Raw genomic sequence first — 19164 nt, 5'->3', positions numbered from 1 at the left:
CAGCTGGGCGTACAACTAGTTGGTGTGGAGAACATGTTACACATATAGTGTGCTATTATTTCAAGCTGATCAAGTACATGATATTTCACTTAGAAATATCTCACAAAGTACAAATTCTTCAACTTTCTAAATAAACCATGTAGTACGGGACATTACCGCTTACCTAATGCAGTAAGAAGCAACTCGCCCGAACAGGGACTTGAACCCTGGACCCTGATGCTCTACCGACTGAGCTATCCAGGCTCTGCAAGCTGCTTTAATCCTCACAAGGACGTGACATAAATTACAAACTTTAACATACGTTGTTTTGTAAAACTTCAATTAATATAAAAAGGTTTTATTGCCAAAAGTATTTCCTCATCTGCCTTCACATGCATATGAACTTCAGTGAAATCCCATTCTTAATCCAAAGGGTTTAATATGATGTCGGCCCACCCTTTGCAGCTATAACAGCTTCAACTCTTCTGAAAAGGCGTTCCACTTCTTAGTGCTACATACAGTACATCAGTTGTATTCCACACAGATCAGCATGCAATGAAACTTTCCAACGCAATATTAACTGGATTCATATTATTCAATCTTGTGGACGATTGAATAGCCTACAACAAGCACAAACAGGGTTTGAGTTCTTAATAAATAATGCAGTCAGTTTAAAACCCAACAAGAAGGCTGTACCTAATACACTCATACCAGAGAAAAAACACACCCTAACACGCTAGTGCCATTACAGTGCTAAGAATGGTCCACCCAAAAAACATAATTTGGTCAGTTGGAGATCTCATATGGGGCTCCCTTTCTATTGATATTTGATTTACAGCCTAGTGACAAAGTGTACAGTGCAGCAGATGGGTTAGAGTCAGTAAATTTATCATACATAATAATGTGAAAAGATTCAGGAGTTCGTACAAATATTAGTTTGTGTGGGGCGGGAGTGGTGTCAACAGTGTCCAAGTTAGACAGAATGGTTTAGCAGTCTAAGGCACTGTATTCAGTATGCAGTATTCGCTGGAGGGGTGGGTTAAAATCCCACTTCTGATAGCTCATGCTTTATACAAATTTACGTCTTTAACACTCTACCATACATAATAATGTGAAAAGATTTGCACAAATCTTAGTCGGTGTGGGCGAAAGTGGTATCACTGACATCCCAGATAGTCAGGATGGCCGAGCGGTCTAAGGCGCTGCGTTCAGGTCGCAGTCTCCCCTGGAGGCGTGGGTTCGAATCCCACTTCTGACAATTCCTGCTTTATACAAATTTACATCTTTAACCCTCTACCATACATAATAATGTGAAAAGATACAAAAGTTCGTACAAATCTTAATCCTAGTTAGTCTTTTTTTTATTATTGTTTCAAATGCCATTAATAATTTATAATCACTGATTTGTGAGATATCAGCAGTAGTAGGTCATGTTTAACTGGTTTAATATTGTTTAAGCGCTGATTATCGGCTGTTTTTCGTGAGTATGTTGGGAGTTTTTCCATCCATTTTGACTGACTTTGAAATGCGCAATCTGGCAACCCTGGCTGAAGCGTTTATTCACATTTTGGAGCGATGTATGTTTGTATGCTAGAATATAAATAACATATTTTACAAACTGCTGTATATTTACATTGACATTTTCTCTTCTGTCTAAACATTTTTGGAATTAAGTTTGTAAAAGTAAGCGATACAGTAGATAATATATTTAATGAGCTGAACTAACTGAGAGAAGCGCTAACGGTGGTGGAAGAGTCTAAAAGGGTTTGGATACAGTCGTATCATCATAGCAGTACAACACAGTTTTGTCCGTAGCATCCGAAAATATCCAGAAGCTAATATACAAAAAACATTTATTTTAATAAACTTACCTTGTTGAAAAAAGTATGACCACAATTTCTAAACAAACACAGTATCCGCTGCTGCAGTCTCTACACAAACTTTGCAAGAACACATTTTACGGATATTACGGTAATGCACTGAAAACGCGTCCTACAGTAATGCAAGCACATACAACAGTGTGTGAGTTTACACTAATCAACCATAACATTAAAACCACCTCCTTGTTTCTACACTCACTGTCTATTTTATCAGCTCCACTTACCATATAGGAGCACTTTGTAGTTCTACAATTATTGACATGAGCACCACAGAGCAGGTATTATTTAGGTGGTGGATGATTCTCAGCACTGCAGTGACATGGTAGATATAAAGATATAGACATACTTTATTTGTCATATATACATAGTACAAAGAAATTATTTCTTTGCATATCCCAGCTTGTTTGGAAGCTGGGGTCAGAGTGCAGGGTCAGCCATCGTACAGCACCCCTGGAGCAGACAGGGGCCTTGCTCAAGGACCCAACAGTGGCTGCATAGCAGAGCCTGGATTTGAACCGCCAATTCTGGGTAATAGCCCAAAGCTCTACCCACTAGGCTACCACTGTGGTGGTGTGTTAGTGTGTGCTGTGCTGGTATAAGTGGATCAGACACAGCAGCACTGCTGGAGTTTTTAAATACAGTGTCCACTCACTGTCCACTCTATTAGACACTCCTACCTAGTTGGTCCACCTTGTAGATGTAAATTCAGAAACGATCGCTCATCTATTGCTGAGTTGGTCATCTTCTAGACCTTCATCAGTGGTCATAGGACGCTTCCCACAGGGTGCTGTTTGCTGGATGTTTTTGGTTGGTGGACTATTCTCAGTCCAGCAGTAACAGTGTTTAAAAACTCCAGAAGCGCTGCTGTGTGTGTCTTATTGCAGGGAAGACACACACACACACCCATAGGGCAATTCAGTGTCTCCAATTAACCCCAGGAAACCCACACAGACACTGGAAGAACATGCAAACTCCACACAGAAAGGACGCAGAGCAGCCTGCCTGGGGATTGAACCCAGGACCTTCTTGCTGTGAGGTGACAGTGCTACCCACCAAGCCACCCCTTAAATCTGACTCTCTTGCATACATTTGTAATAAAATCTTCTGTCTTACTTAGCCTTCTGCTTCCTTGTATAGAAATAGGCTAAAAACAGGGGGTAGAAAGTCCTGCTGTCCACTACAAAGGACATTGAATGAAATTGCTGTACATTTTTAAATCTTTTAAAACTATTTGATTATTAGGAAAAGATTACAAGAAAGATCATGAGCTGCCACACACCCACAAATGTGACATTACTAAAAAGCCCAGGGTGTACTCTATAAAGTACAGCAGTACTCAAATGGATTGCATCAATGGTGCTTGTGTTAGAGATCTCGGACACATGTTCCCACAGGGGACAAAAATGAATTGCTCTGTCTCAGGAGGATATGTTAATTAAAGCTCATAATGTCACTCATTACAGTTTAATTTAGAAATACAAGATCTGATAACTGACCTTACAAATTTTGAAGCAGATCTGTGATGGAAATGTTGTGTTTCAATAAACAATAAAAGTTATCAGGAGCAATTCCTTAGAAGGACACCAAAGGGGTTACCAAAAGTACAGTTGTAACACATCAGGGGTGCCCAATACGTCGATCGCGATCTACCAGTTGTTCGCACAGTGCATACTGGTAGATCGCACCTCATTCTAACAGGTCAGCGTGATTTACATGAAATGTGGCCACTGTTTTTCTAATTTGCGGTTTGCCTCCACCTCCACCTAATTTATTACAGGTTAGAACATAACATTAAAAAAACCTCTTTGTTTCTAAACTCACTGTCCATTTTATCAGCTCCACTTACCATATAGAAGCACTTTGTAGTTCTACAATTACTGACTGTAGTCCATCTGTTTCTCTACATAAATTTAAAACCTGGAGAATGCGGGCATCGATCCCGCTCTACCATTTGAGCTAATTCCCCTGATGAAGGACCCTCCTTTAACCTTTGTAAATTGTAATGTACTAACAGAGCGTTGATGCTGCATTATGAAAGGGCCAAAATAGTGCAGGATATGCCAACTGTTTAGTGTAGTGCAATAACAAAGCGGCTCCGTGAAGCAAGAACTGAAATTATAATGCATGTAATTCAACATAAAATATGTGGGTATTAATATGTAAAACTCAGTGCATCATTAGGCTGCACATAAATATAGATTTAAACTGTCTTCTATTTACTACAGTCTGTTTGAAACAGCTGGGCGTACAACTAGTTGGTGTGGAGAACATGTTACACATACAGTGTGCTATTATTTCAAGCTGACGAAGTACATGCTATTTTACTTACAAACATCTCACAAAGTACAAATTCTTCATCATTCTAAATAAACCATGTAGTACGGGACATTACCGCTTACCTAATGCAGTAAGAAGCAACTCGCCTGAACAGGGACTTGAACCCTGGACCCTCAGATTAAAAGTCTGATGCTCTACCGACTGAGCTATCCAGGATCTGGAACCTGTTTTAATCCTCACAAGAATGTGATTTAAGCCGCTCAGGTGGCGCAGCGGTAAAAAGAAACGCGCTGCAACCAGGGCTGGATTCTGAGAGCGTGGTATCGAATCCAGCCTTGCTTTACCTGTTCGAAGCTGAGTGGTTATATGAGCAACGATTGGCCGGTTGCTCATGTGGGGGGTGGGACAAAGAACCGGATGTGGGTCTCTCTCTGTCAGAATGCGATTGCGTTCTCTGCCGGCTGATTGGAGGCGCTTACAGAGATGGGAGAGGGTGCCCTTAGGGTGTGTCTCTCCGCATGCAACGCTAGGTGGCGCCAAACTCGTCGATGTGTGGGTGGCAAAGATGCATCTGGCTGCTGCTCGTGTTTCGGAGGGGATACGGGTTAGCTTCCATCACCTCCGTCAGGGCAGGGTTCGGCATAGACAGAGAGGAAGCACGATGCTAATTGAACAATTGGATGCGCTAGAAGGGGAGAAAAAGGGGTAAAAAAAAAAAAAAAAAGAATGTGACTTAAATTACAAACTTTAACATACGTTGTCCTGTAGAACTTCAATTAAAATAAAATGTTTTTATTTCTGTTTCGGCTCTCTTGAAGGCGATTATATAAAGTTTTAGGTGAAGTATGTTGCTGCTTACACACACAAAGAAAAACATCTCAGGAGGAGAATTTTATGTTATGTGTATTTATACGTGGCAAAATAAAAAAAATCCATAAAAATCAAATTGAGATAGCAAAGAACCTTGAATTATACTAAAAAGTTCTTCAAGTAGAAACAGTTCTAGCAAGAACACAAAAAACCCTAAAGAAACACTTCTTAAGACTTCTTAGTCTTAGTTTTTTATTATTTCAAATGCCATTCATTATTTCAAATGCCATTAATAATTTATAATCACTGATTTGTGAGATATCAGCAGTAGTAGGTCATGTTTAACTGGTTTAATATTGTTTAAGCGCTGATTATCGGCTGTTTTTCGTGAGTATGTTGGGCGGTTTTCAATGCATTTTGGCGGACTTTTAAATGTGCAATCTGGCAACCCTGGTTGAAGCGTTCATTCATATTTTGGAGCGATGTATGTTTTTATGCTAGAATATAAATAACATCTTTTACAAACTGCTGTATATTTACATTGACATTTTCCCTTCTGTCTAAACCTTGAAACTGGGTTTGTAAAAGTAAGCGATACTGTGGATAATATATTTAATGAGCTGAACTAACTGAGAGAAGCGCGTATAACCACAATTTCTAAACAAACACAGTATCCGCTGCTGCAGTCTCTACACAAACTTTGCTGCACTGAAATCGCAAGAACACAATTTATGGATATTACGGTAATGCACTGAGAACTCGTCCTACAGTCATGCAAGCACATACAGCAGTGTGTGAGTTTACACTAATCAACCATAACATTAAAACCACCTCCTTGTTTCTACACTCACTGTCCATTTTATCAGCTCCACTTACCATATAGAAGCACTTTGTAGTTCTACAATTACTGACTCTAGACTGCTCACTCTGTTCTTCAATGGTCAGGACCCCCACAGGACCACCACAGAGCAGGTATTATTTAGATAGTGGATGATTCTCAGCACTGAGAATCAAGGCAGTGGTTTATTATTCCTGGTTCAATCGATTAAAACTCCCATGAAGTCACCCAAATGTCAAAGCATCCCCACACAATCACACTTCCACCACCTGGTGGTAAGATGGATGTTCTTATTGTTTCTTATTATGAAATACATTCATTCATTCACTGCCTGTTTTATCCTGGTAATGATCACTGTGAGTCTTTTTTTTTTTAAAACTTCAAAAAGTAAATAAAAAAGATAACAATAATATCATTTCAGTTATATCAATAGCAGCGATCAAACTAAAAAATAAAACTCTGATGCATTTTAATATTGTAGCATTATAAGTTCATGCGTTTCTGTCAAAACAAAACAAATAAGGTATGTAAATAAAACTGTTTAAGAGTAAATAGGGCGTTAAAGACATGGTAACACTGACAGACTGGCCTAAAGATTAATGCTGCAACGAATTTCGCCTTAATTTTATCATTTCAGATTCCGAGTTGCTGCCAAATGATCATAATGTTATACATCAGGTGTGCCCAATACGTCGATCACCATCTACCAGTTGTTCGCACAGTGCATACTGGTAGATCGCACCTCATTCTAACAGGTCAGCGTGATTTACATGAAATGTGGCCACTGTTTTTCTAATTTGCGGTTTGCCTCCACCTCCACCTAATTTATTACAGGTTAGAACATAACATTTAAAAAACCTCTTTGTTTCTAAACTCACTGTCCATTTTATCAGCTCCACTTACCATACAGAAGCACTTTGTAGTTCTACAATTACTGACTGTAGTCCATCTGTTTCTCTACATAAATTTAAAACCTGGAGAATGCGGGCATCGATCCCGCTACCGCTCGCATGCTAAGCGAGCGCTCTACCATTTGAGCTAATTCCGCTGATGAAGGACCCTCCTTTAACCTTTGTAAATTGTAATGTACTAACAGAGCGTTGATGCTGCATTATGTAAGGGCCAAAATAGTGCAGGATATACCAACTGTTTAGTGCAGTGCAATAACAAAGCGGCTCCGTGAAGCAAGAACTGAAATTATAATGCATGTAATTCAACATAAAATATGTGGGTATTAATATCTAAAACTCAGTGCATCATTAGGCTGCACATAAATATAGATTTAAACTGTCTTCTATTTACTACAGTCTGTTTGAAACAGCCGGGCGTACAACTAGTTGGTGTGGAGAACATGTTATGTATGCAATGCATTTTGGCGGACTTTTAAATGTGCAATCTGGCAACCCTGGTTGAAGCGTTCATTCATATTTTGGAGCGATGTATGTTTGTATGCTAGAATATAAATAACATCTTTTACAAACTGCTGTCTATTTACATTGACATTTTCCCTTCTGTCTAAACCTTGAAACTGGGTTTGTAAAAGTAAGCGATACTGTGGATAATATATTTAATGAGCTGAACTAACTGAGAGAAGCGCTAACGGTGGTGGAAGAGTCTAAAAGGGTTTGGAACATAGTCGTATCATCATAGCAGTACAACACAGTTTTGTCCGTAGTATCCGAAAATATCCAGAAGCTAATATACAAAAAACGTTTATTTTAATAAACTTACTGTTGTGTTCTGTATACAGTATTCATGTATTGAGTTACATTCTGAAAAGTACATGTTCATAAATACTGTTACTTGGTTTGACCAGTTGGTGGCACTGTTAGAAAGGAATAAAGAGGAGATGAAAAGGAAAAGGAAGGAGTATGGCGGAGAATAAAGAAGAGTGATCAAGCTTGCTGTCGTGTGCATTATTTTAATAACTTGCTTTTACAGTTCATGTACCAAGACACAACAAACTGGCGACGAGGATGGCAGTCCCTCTACCTCCACCTTTCCTTCAGTGCCCGGGTGAGCCCGTATTACCTTTTGCAATGTGGATTAAGATGTTCGAGAATTACTTAATTGTAGTTAATGCGGAGGGAGATGACTGGCCCGACACCCGAAAACGTGCAACTTTACTTCATTGTCTTGGCACCGAAGCACAGAGGCTCTTCTACACTCTTCCAGATACGGGTTTGACATATGCAACTGCACTTACGGCTCTGAGAGCGTATTTCATTCCAAAAGTTAATGTGATTGCCGAGCGGCACAAATTTCGCCAGAGAGAGCAACGGCCGGATGAAACCATTGCACAGTATGTAGCGGCCCTACGTGATATTACATCTCTATGTGATTTCGGAGATAAAGAAGACGAGATGTTACGAGATCAGATTGTGGAAAAAACATGCAGTCATCGCATTCGTGAACGTTTGTTGCTCGAATTAGATTTGACTCTAGAAAAAACTGTACAGATTGCTGCGCAAGTGGAAAATGCTGTAGCTAATGCTATCGTGTTTAAGCAGCCGATGGAGCACGCAGTACAAGCATTACACGCTAAGCAAACGTCCAAGAGCAATCATAAAAACGCAGGAACAGCAAGTCAAGGAAAATCTGATGTTCACAGTGGTTTATGGACAGGACGTAAATGTTACAGATGTGATTCAAATAATCATTTAGCTAACTCACCGACGTGTCCTGCACTTAAGAAAACGTGTAAATTGTGCGGTAAAATTGGACATTTTGCTAAGGTGTGTCGTTCATCTGCTAAACAGCAGGTTAGAGAAATAGAAGTTCCAGAACTGACTGTACTCTACATGAACAATTCAGCCCCTGCTGCAAATAAGATTTCATGTACAATTGAGTTAGACACAAAAAGGGGTACACAGCTTCTCCAACTGGTGGTTGATACTGGATCATCTGTGTCACTCCTGCCTCTGGACATTTACCAGAAATACTTTGATGATCTTCCATTATTATCCAGCAACATACAACTGGTTACATACTCACAAGATAAGTTACCTGTACTGGGTCACATCAACACAAAAGTGAAACATGAGGACTGTTCTGTCCCTGCTACATTCTATATTGTAAGAATGGGAACACCCCTACTTGGTATGGATTTAATAACTTCGCTAAAAATCTGCATTTCAGGCAACAAAGTACTTTCTTCAGTTCAACCAGTTAGCGAGGTCTCCAAAAAGCCTGTGTTTGGCTGTGCGAAGAATTTTGTGCATAAAGTAAAACTACGACAGGATGTTACGCCCGTGCAACAAAAACTACGACGTCTACCCTTTTCAGTCAGAGAGGCAGTATCCAAAGAATTGACTTGCTTACTAGAAGCTGACATCATTGAGAGAATTGATGCGTCAGCCTGGGTTTCTCCAATAGTGGTCACTCAGAAAAAGTCTGGTGGAATTAGGATGTGCGTGGACCTCAGGGAGCCTAATAAAGCTGTCATTATGGATAGTTATCCAATTCCACACATTGAGGAACTGTTTTCACTATTGAGGGGAGCCACTATGTTTTCTACTATAGACCTGGCAAATGCTTATCACCAAGTTCCACTACATGAAGATAGTAGAGACTTGACGGCGTTTATAACCCATGAAGGTCTGTTTAGATACAAAAGAGTTTGCTATGGACTAGCCTCAGCACCATCAGCATTTCAAAAACTTATGATTACTGTTCTGATAAACATTCCAGGTGTTCAATGTTACCTTGACGACATAATTGTGTATGGTCGCTCAGCTGCGGAACATGATCTAAACCTTCAGAGAGTACTCCAGGCGTTAGCAGACACAGGATTACGCATAAATGACGAAAAATGCACATTTCACAGAGAAAGACTCAGTTTCTTAGGTCACGTGATTTGCAAAGAAGGTCTACTACCTGATGATACTCATCTTAAGGCTATTCGGGATGCTCCAGCACCGTTGGACGCAACTACACTCAGGTCGTTTCTAGGTCTGACAGCATGGTACGCTAAATTCATACCCAATTATGCTACTGTGGTTGAATCAATGCGAGCTGTTCTTCGAGAGAACACTACATACACATGGACTGATGCTGCACAAGCAAGTTTTCAGAAAGTAAAGGACCTGATGACTGAGAGTTCTGCACTGGCTCTGTTCGATCCAAACCTTCCTACCATAGTATCAACAGATGCTTCGGACTATGGAATAGGTGGTGTTTTAACACAGATACACCCAAATAACATGGAAAAGACAGTTGCTTTTGCATCACGTACTCTCACGACTACTGAAAGAAAGTACTCCGTGGTCGAAAAAGAGGCCCTAGCATGCGTTTGGACTGTAGAACGATGGAGGACATATTTGTGGGGTACAAAGTTCACCTTGCGGACCGATCACCAAGCCTTAACTACACTGCTGACATCCAAAGGCATGGGACGTGCGGGTTTGCGTGTAGCACGCTGGTCAGCTAGGCTACTTTGTTTCAATTATGACATCATGTACAGAAGAGGCGCAGATAATCGTGCTGCTGATTGCCTATCTCGCTTACCGTTACCTCACCACAATGATACGACTGTAGATACTGAACCAGAGACTGTGGCTGCTGTCACCATGTTTCTTGCTGCCATACCAGTGTCTGATTTTACTGCTGCTAGCTCTTCCTGCCCAGAGATAACTACACTACGGACGTACATGGAGACTGGATGGCCTGCAACATCAAAAACCTTACCAGCTGAAATGATCCCTTATTTCAAGTTGAGGGATGAACTCTCCATTCATGGCGCTTGTGTAATGAGAGGAAGTAACAGGGTGCTCGTTCCTGTACATCTGCGTAGACACGTAGTAAATCTTGCTCATGAGACCCATCAAGGTATCGTAAGGACCAAACAAAGACTAAGAGAACTGTACTGGTGGCCTAAAATGGACGAAATGGTTAATTCCATAATTACAATGTGTGTGACATGCCAACTAAATGATAAGACAGCGAGAACTGCACCTGCACCACTGACACCTGTTCCATTTCCTGATGGACCTTGGCAGAAAATAGCCATGGACATTGTTGGCCCGTTCCAAACAGGACCAACCGATTGCAAATTTGTCTTAACCTTAGTGGATTATTATTCAAAATGGCCTGAAGTAGCTTTTGCACCACAAGTGACGACTAATGCTGTTCTGTCCTTTCTAAGGTCCGTTTTCAGCCAAAAAGGTAACCCAGTGGAGATAGTAACGGATAATGGCCCACAATTTCGGTCTTCACAGTTTCAACAATTCCTGCAAGAAAGAAATGTTAAACATATCCGTACAACTATATATCATCCAGAGGGAAATGGTGCAGTAGAGCGTTGGAATAAAGTGCTGAAAGAGACTATCCTAACAGCTGAGAGGGAGAAGGTTCCTTGGAAAGCTTTTGTGACTGAATTCCTACAGAATTACCGAGCTACACCTCATGCCACAACAGGCAAGTCCCCTTTTCAACTTCTCTTTGGGAGACAAATGAGAACCAAGCTCAACATCCTTAGCAAAACTGGCTGTGCAGATAATGAACTGCGACACAGAGTTGAGGAAAGACAACTAAAGATGAAAACCTATACAGACATTAAACGTTGTGCCAAAACACCGTTGTTTAAAGAAGGTGATATGGTTCGAGTTAGAAAACCGACTCATGTCAACAAAGGACAGTCGAAATTCACAGGTCCACTTAAGATCCTGGAAAAGAAAGGAAAACACAGCTACAATTTAAGTGATGGACATTCGTGGGATGCAGTGCACCTAGCAATGCTACCTAATCAAATACCTACACAAACAGAGGAGCACAGTTCTGTTTCATCTCCCAGGACTGCAGTAGACAACCGGAGAGTAAACCAGCGGAAACGGAGACCACCAGCCTGGTTAAAAGACTATAACACCTGAACCCAAAGTAATAATACAAATGATAGAAAGTTGTGGTAAAGAACCAGGTTTTGTTTAACAGTGTGTTGTTCCTGTTTTATGTTGTTTACAGTGCTGAGTTAGAAAAAAAACAAAACTGCATATTTAGTTTATGTTATGACAATGCTTAAATGATACATACTTTAATTTTTTACAAAGGGGGAAAATGTTGTGTTCTGTATACAGTATTCATGTATTGAGTTACATTCTGAAAAGTACATGTTCATAAATACTGTTACTTGGTTTGACCAGTTGGTGGCACTGTTAGAAAGGAATAAAGAGGAGATGAAAAGGAAAAGGAAGGAGTATGGCGGAGAATAAAGAAGAGTGATCAAGCTTGCTGTCGTGTGCATTATTTTAATAACTTGCTTTTACAGTTCATGTACCAAGACACAACACTTACCTTGTTAAAAAAAGTATGACCACATTTTCTAAACAAACACAGTATCCGCTGCTGCAGTCTCTACACTAACTTTTCTGCACTGAAATCGCAAGAACACATTTTATGGATATTACGGTAATGCACTGACAACTCGTCCTACAGTCATGCAAGCACATACAACAGTGTGTGAGTTTACACTAATCAACCATAACATTAAAACCACCTCCTTGTTTCTACACTCACTGTCCATTTTATCAGCTCCACTTACCATATAGAAGCACTTTGTAGTTCTACAATTACTGACTCTAGACTGCTCACTCTGTTCTTCAATGGTCAGGACCCCCACAGGACCACCACAGAGCAGGTATTATTTAGATAGTGGATGATTCTCAGCACTGAGAATCAAGGCAGTGGTTTATTATTCCTGGTTCAATCGATTAAGACTCCCATGAAGTCACCCAAATGTCAAAGCATCCCCACACAATCACACTTCCACCACCTGGTGGTAAGATGGATGTTCTTATTGTTTCTTATTATGAAATACATTCATTCATTCACTGCCTGTTTTATCCTGGTAATGATCACTGTGAGTCTTTTTTTCAAAAAAACTTCAAAAAGTAAATAAAAAAGATAACAATAATATCATTTCAGTTATATCAATAGCAGAGATCAAACTAAAAAATAAAACTCTGATGCATTTTAATATTGTAGCATTATAAGTTCATGCGTTTCTGTCAAAACAAAACAAAAAAGGTATGTAAATAAAACTGTTTAAGAGTAAATAGGGCGTTAATGACATGGTAACACTGACAGACTGGCCTAAAGATTGATGCTGCAACGAATTTCGCCTTAATTTTATCATTTCAGATTCCGAGTTGCTGCCAAATGATCATAATGTTTCTGCACTGGAGAATGTGGGCATCGATCCCACTACCTCTCGCATGCTAAGCGAGCGCTCTACAATTTGAGTTAATTCCCCTTACGAAGACCCCACCTTTACTAATGTACTAACAGAGCGTTGATGCTGCATTATAAAGTCAGGGTGCAAGTGTTTAAGCTCAGACTCAGCTTTATAGTCATTCTATTATATAATACAATATTAACTGTATTTATATTATTCAATCTTGTGGACGATTGAATAGCCTACAACAAGCACAAACCGGGTTTGAGTTCGTAACAAATAATCCAGTCAGTTAAAAAGCCAACAAGAAGGCTGTACCTAATACACTCATACCAGAGAAAACACACCCTAACACGCTAGTGCCGTTACAGTGCTAAGAATGGTCCACCCAAAAACATTATTTGGTCAGTTGGAGTGCTCATATGGGGCTCCCTTTCTATTGATATATGATTTACAGCCTAGTGACAAAGTGTACAGTGCAGCAAATGGGTTACAGATTAAGGAGTTAGTACAAATCTCAATCCGTGTGGGGTGAGAGTGGTATTAATCATTTCCTGGCTAGTCAGGATGGCTGAGTGGTTCGAATCCCACTTCTGACAGCACATACTTGATACAAATTTATGTCATTAACCCACTACCATACATAATAATGTGAAAAGATATTACGGTTCGTACAAATCTTAGTCCTAGTTAGTCTTAGTTTTCTATTACAAAATCTATCCTTTACCCTTTTAATGGATTAACAGAGCGTTGATGCTGCATTAAGTAGGAGTGCAACGTGTTTAATCTCACGTACTCCTTTCTATATTATGTGGTGCTTTTATACCATCACAGACTCAGTTTATTTAAAATGTTCATCCCAGCTTTTAGGACGAACTGAAAAAAATAATAACTGTCTTTGTACCACTGACAGACTGACTTAAGGGTTGATGCTGCATTTAAAGGGGATGTCGTGAGTTTCAGCTGTTCATCTTTTACAAAACAGTTCACCAGATGAAAAACCAACAAAATGTCACGTACCGCTGCTTTAACCAAAAACATTTCAAAATTGAAAAATTACAAGTTATTGCGTTTGGCAATTTAAAAATCAAAAATGATTTTTAAAAAATCTTTAAAAAAATGTAAAAATGATTTGAGTGAAAATTGAGCGTAAATGTCGTTGTAACATTGTAAATTTTGATGCTGCGTTTCAGTGAGCATTGACGCAACAAGTTTCATATTACATGATGCCTTAAATGATCATAATGTTTCTGCACTGGAGAATGCGGGCATCAATACCGCTACTTCTCACATGTTAAGCGAGCGCTCTACCATTTGAGCTAATTCCCCCTACTATGAACCTCTTTTACCCTTTGCAAATTGTAATGTACTGACAGAGCAGAGCGTTAATGCTGCATAACTGTCTTTGTACCACTGACAGACGGACTTAAGGGTTGATGCTGCTTTATGTAAGGGCCAAAATAGTGCAGTTCAAAAAGTCTCAGTCAGCCGACAGTGCCAACATGCAGCCATATTCGGGGATGAGATCTTTTATGAAGTGCATTCTCTTTGATTTGGTTGGACTTGTAGGAGATTCTTCTGTTCTTGTTGCAGTGCTGCTGGAGGGTTTTCTTTTTAATGGTGGTGGTGGGGTGTTTGTGATTATATGTAACTGTAATACCTTATGTGCATTTGCATCTTTGTTCCCATTTTGAAGGTATAAAGCATGAGCTGTCAGAAGGGGAATTCAAACCTACGGCTCCAGGGGAGACTGCGAGCTGAACGACTGCTTGGCCATCCTGACTTGCTTGCACGTTACCAATGCCAATTTTCCTCAACACCCCCACATGGCCTAAGATTTGAACTGTAAGCTGCTTGAGCTACAGCAACAAGGCGCCGAGGAACTAATACACAGAGTTTTGCTCGAGTCCAATCATAAAGGCCAATTCCCATACTGGAAGTCGAAAACCTGGGTAAAAATCAGGAATCCTGACCGCTAGACCATATGGGAAACTGCAAGGCTCAGCACCGGCTGACGCCAGAATCAGCCACTTCATTCTGCTCTGCCAAGTCTTTGTCACCTTGACAAGACCTGCATTGTTGGATCTGGGGTACAGAGAGCCATACACAAGGAGTTAGAGAGACAAAAAAAGAGAGAGAATAGAAACCTTCGAAGCATGGCATACGAAAAGACAGGGCCGTGACACAGATTCGAACCTGGGTTGCTGCGGCCACAACGCAGAGTACTAACCACTATACGATCACGGCTTCCCAGCAGTCTGCCACTGGTGGCTCATGTCGGCTGCCCCCTGATAGACTGCAGTCATAGTTCCAACAGAAAAAGCTGCTTGAGCTACAGCAACAAGGCGCAGAGGAAGTAATGGGCAAAGTTTTGCTCAAGTCCAATCATAGAAGGCAATTCCCATACTGGGAGTCAAACCCGGGCCACCTGGGTGAAAACCAGGAAACCTGACCACTAGACCATATGGGAAACTGCAAAGCTCAGTATCGGCTGGTGCCAGCATCAGCCACTTCTTTCCGCTCTACCAAGTCTTTGTCACCTTGACAAGACCTGCATTGTTGGATCTGGGGTACAGAGAACCATACACAAGGAGTTAGAACAAGGTGAGAATAGAAACCTTCGTAGCACGGCATATGAAAAGACAGTGCCGTGACCCGGATTCGAACCTGGATTGCTGCAGCCACAACGCAGAGTACTAACCACTATACGATCACGGCTTCCCAGCAGTCTGCCACTGGTGGTTCATGTCGGCTGCTCCCTGATAGATTGCAGTCATAGTTCCAACAGCATCAGCCACTTCTTTCCGCTCTGACAAGTCTTTTTCACTTTGACAAGACCTCCATTGTTGGATGCATTGTTGGTGCTCCATACACAAGGAGTTAGAGAGACAAAAAAAGGCATAAGGAAACCGAGCCAGCCAGGAGTCGAACCTAGAATCTTCTGATCCGTAGTCAGACGCATTATCCATTGCGCCACTGGCCCCTGTTTGACTATGGTTCTCTTGCCCGAGGAGAGAATAGAAACCTTTGAAGCACGGCATACAAAAAGACAGGGCCGTGACTTGGATTCGAACCGGGGTTGCTACAGCCACAACGCAGAGTCAAACCCCTGTTTGACTATGGTTCTCTTGCCCGAGGAGAGAATAGAAACCTTTGAAGCACGGCATACAAAAAGACAGGGCCGTGACTTGGATTCGAACCGGGGTTGCTACAGCCACAACGCAGAGTTGTGCGAAGCATGGCTTCCCAATGCTCAGCCACTGCTCCCTGATAGACTACAGTCACAGTTTCAACAGAACAAGCTGCTTGAGCTACAGCAACAAGGCAACGAGGAACTAATAGGCAAACAACGAGCACAACAGGGTTTGAGTTCTTAAAAAATAATAAATAATCTTAATAAATAATCCAGTCAGTTAAAAACCCAACAAGAAGGCTGTACCTAATACACTCATACCAGAGAAAACACACCCTAACATGCAAGTGCCGTTACAGTGCTAACAATGGTCCATCCAAAAAACATTATTTGGTCAGTTGGAGTGCTCATATGGGGCTCCCTTTCTATTGATATATGGTTTACAGCCTAGTGACAAAGTGTACAGTGCAGCAAATGGGTTACAGTCAGTACATTTACTGTACATAATAATGTGAAAAGTTCGTACAAATATTAGTCCGTGTGGGGCGAGGGTGGTGTCGATGGTACCCAAGCTAGTCAGGATGCGGTCTAACGAGCTGCGTTCAGGTCACAGTCTCTCATTGAGGCGTGGGTTTGAACTTCTGACTGCTAGTGCTTTATACAAACTTATGTCTTTAACCCTCTAAAATACATAATAATGTAAAAAGATTCAGCAGTTCGTACAAATCTGTGGCGATGTGGGGGTGTTGAGGAAAATTGTCTTTCATAATGTGCATTCAGGTCAGGATGGCCGAGTGGTCTAAGGCACTGTGTTCAGGTCGCAGTCTCCCCTGGAGGCGTGGGTTCGAATCCCACTTCTGACAGCTCATGATTTAAACAAATCTACTTCTTTAGAGGACACAGTCATCAGGGAATACAGTTTTCATCAAAGGGTGAACATGGTCTGCAACAGTGCTGAGGTAGATGGTACGTGTCAAAGTAACATCCACATGGATGCCAGGACCCAGGCTTTTGATCACTGAAAATGTGAGAAACTGAATCATGTATTCATCCTGATCTTGCTCTGTTTATTGTTGCAGCTCTGCTGGAGGGTTATTTTGTTGGTGTTTGTGGTGGTGGTGGTGGGGTCTTTGTTCACTTCACATTGTTCGTCCTAAAGGCTAAGATCAACGTTTTAAATAAACTGAGTCTGTGATGGTTCAAAAACAACGCATAATATAGAAAAGAGTACGTGAGCTCAAAGACGTTGCACCCTCGTTTTATAATGCAGCATAGAATAGAAGAATAGAATAGAATCTTTATTGTCACTATACACAAGTACAATGCAATTTCGAGTGGCATCTCTCCAATAGAGTAGCAGCAGTAGAAGAAAGACAGTAGTAGTAATCACAAAAAAAAGAAAGAACAATAAAAATCCATTGAGCTGTTTTCACTACGCGATGCAGATCCTTACACTCGGCGGCAGTGCAGCTTGAATACCACTCTGTGAAATTGCTGGTCAGAATACTTTCTATTGTGCTCTTGTAAAAGTTTACTAGTAGGTTCTGCCATAGTTTGGCCTTTTTCAGCTTCCTGAGAAAGAAGAGTCTTTGTTGAGCCTTCTTAATCAGGTGTGAGGTGTTAACGGTCCACGTCAGCTGGTCAGACACGTAGACTCTGAGGAATTTCAGGCTTTTCACCATCTCCACCTTGTTTCCATGGATGTGCAGGGGGAGGTGGTTTATCTCCTTTGTTCTTCAAAAGTCAATGACGATCTCCTTTGTCTTAGAGGTGTTAAGAGCCAGGTTGTTTAATGTACACCAATCAGACAAGTGAGCTACCTCCTGCCTGTAAGCCATTTCCTGATTGTTGGAGATCAGTCCAACTATAGTTGTGTCATCTGAAATTGTAATTATTCTGTTGGAATTGTGAATGGTGGTACAGTCCTGTGTAAAAAGTGTGAAAAGCATAGGGCTTATCACACAACCCTGCGGCGTTCCTGTGTTTAGGATGAGGGTGGTGGAGGTGTGGTTGCCAATTTTGACCTTTTGTGGACGTCCAGTGAGAAAATCCATAATCCATGTGCACATTGAGGAATTCAGGCCCAGGTTCACCAATTTGCTGACCAGTTTATTGGGGATGATCGTGTTAAATGCGGAGCTGAAGTTCACAAATAAAATCCTCACATCGCTGTCAAGTTCCTCCAAATGTGTCAGCGCGGTGTTGAGTGCTGTTGTTATGGCGTCCTCTGTTGAGCGATTTGGTCGGTAGGCAAACTGATACATGTCCAGGCCACATGGGATGACTGTTCTGATGTGTGAAAGCACCAGCTTCTTGAAGCATTTCATGACTATGGGTGTTGTGTTAGAGCCACTGGACGATAGTCATTCAGGCATGATGAAGCTGATTTCTTGGGTACTGGAACGATGGTGGAGGATTTGAGACACGTTGGGACAGCAGCTTGTTGGAGTGAGAGGTTGAATATGCTGGTAAACACCACTGTAAGCTGGTCGGCACATGCTTTCAGCACCCGGCCGGGAACTCCATCTGGATCTGCTGCTTTGCTTGCATTGACTTTCCTCAGGGTGGTTCTCACCTGGTGGTGGTTTAGAACCAGTGTTGGTCCTCCAGTAGTTGGGTTGGTGAGTGGCGGGATGGGCGGAGCCACATTCTGAGTATATAAAAATATTAGTCCGTGTGGGGTGGGGGTGGTGTTGAGGATGACTCAGCTAGTCAGGATGGCCGAGCGGTCTAAGGCGCTGCGTTCAGGTCGCAGTCTCCCCTGGAGGCGTGGGTTCGATACAGCTACAGGATGATCAAACCTGAGCTTGTGTCCCATACCCAATCATGAGAATTGCCTGGTTATTTAAGTGGCGCAGCCCACAGGACTATGCAAGGCAGGGGGTGTCCTCTTCCCCGAGTCAAGCCTAGCACTAATCGTATACCTTGTTCATCCTCCTCCTGGAGGGTTGTGACCTGGGTTCTCTAATGGGATGGGGTGTGGGGGGAATTAGTGAGCGGGTGCTGTCGATGCTCTTTGAGCCCAGCAATGGTCCTTCCGCTTGATCCATATCCACTGGCTGCTTCTTTCGGCCGCTTC

The 19164-nt window shown here is 41.5% G+C and overlaps 3 non-coding genes across 3 annotated transcripts; 2 read left to right on the top strand and 1 right to left on the bottom strand.

Moving 5' to 3' along the window:
- The first annotated feature begins 1154 nt into the window (after window positions 1–1154).
- trnal-cag (transfer RNA leucine (anticodon CAG)) lies at window positions 1155–1237 on the top strand. Its single transcript has one exon. It is a non-coding gene; the product is annotated as a tRNA-Leu (tRNA).
- A 14625-nt stretch (window positions 1238–15862) lies between these two features.
- Window positions 15863–15935, bottom strand: trnar-acg (transfer RNA arginine (anticodon ACG)). The gene has a single exon. It is a non-coding gene; the product is annotated as a tRNA-Arg (tRNA).
- Window positions 15936–16865: 930 nt separating this feature from the next.
- Window positions 16866–16948, top strand: trnal-cag (transfer RNA leucine (anticodon CAG)). The gene has a single exon. It is a non-coding gene; the product is annotated as a tRNA-Leu (tRNA).
- Window positions 16949–19164: the final 2216 nt, after the last annotated feature.

This window comes from Trichomycterus rosablanca, chromosome 10, assembly GCF_030014385.1.
Source record: "Trichomycterus rosablanca isolate fTriRos1 chromosome 10, fTriRos1.hap1, whole genome shotgun sequence".
Classification (NCBI taxonomy): Eukaryota; Metazoa; Chordata; class Actinopteri; order Siluriformes; family Trichomycteridae; genus Trichomycterus; species Trichomycterus rosablanca.
This window is presented reverse-complemented; position numbering and strand designations above follow the sequence as displayed.